Genomic DNA, 1,172 nt, shown 5'->3' with positions numbered 1-1,172 from the left:
CTGTGATCTCTCGATGATTTCTGAAGTCTAAGACGCCCTCTCTTTATTGGCTTGGCGGCTCAGTTTCTTCCTTTGCTGAAAACGGAAGTCCGGATGCAAAATAGAAAGTTTTCCCGTAATGCAACACGGCCGTGTCGAATGCAACACGGTCCGTGTCAATTCTCTGTTAAAAATCTACACTTTAGACATGGACTGAACACGGACGAGTTTGAATCAACACGGCCGTGTCGAATGACAACACGGTCCGTGTCAATTCTCAGAGCAAAACTTCACTTTTTTCAGCACGGACACAACACGGCCGTGTCCAATTCAACACGGTCCGTGTCGATTCTTCAACTCGAACATGCTTGACAGATTTGCTCATAACTTTCTGCTCCAATGTCGGATTTGTGCGACCTTGCGTAGATATTGAAGAGAAATTTTCAATGAGATAGAGAACGCACAATTTGGATTTGTAGAGTGGAAGTTATTGAACTTGCAAGATCTGACTTTTTAGGCTTCGTGTTTTTCCACGGAACAACTCCAAATGTTCCTGTTTCGTCTGTGATGTTCCGTAGTCCATGTTTTCCACTCCTTTTGCTCTCTTTTATGTATGAATACCTGTTTTGACACCAAAGAAAGCAACCAAGCAATATCGAAACCAAATGTACTCTAGAATGCCTATAAATATGCAAAACCGAGTAAAATGCACTAGACATCTTATACCAAAATATCACCAAAATACATGTTATCAAGTCTCTTGAATCTTGCGAGTCTTGTTTGATGGGCAAGATGACGAAGCATCCTTTCAAAGGGAAAGGACAGAGAGCGACAGAGTTATTGGACCTGATACATAGTGATGTATGTGTACTAATGAGCTGTCCAGCTAGAGGAGGTTATCTGTATTTCGTTATGTTCACTGATGATTTCAGTCAATATGGTTATGTCTATTTGATGAGACATAAATCTGAAACACTTGAAATGTTCAAGGCTTTCAGAAATGAAGTACAGAATCAGTTTGGCAAGACGATCAAGACACTTCGATCAGATCGTGATGGCGAGTATATGAGCCAAGAGTTCTCTGACTATCTGGTTGATTGTGGCATTGTATCACAATTAACTCCTCCTGGAACGCCACAGTGGAATAGCGTGTCTGAACGGAGGAACCGAACACTGTTAGACATGGTTCGGTC

This window comes from Tarenaya hassleriana, unplaced genomic scaffold, assembly GCF_000463585.1.
Source record: "Tarenaya hassleriana unplaced genomic scaffold, ASM46358v1 Cleome61, whole genome shotgun sequence".
Lineage (NCBI taxonomy): Eukaryota > Viridiplantae > Streptophyta > Magnoliopsida > Brassicales > Cleomaceae > Tarenaya > Tarenaya hassleriana.
This window is presented reverse-complemented; position numbering follows the sequence as displayed.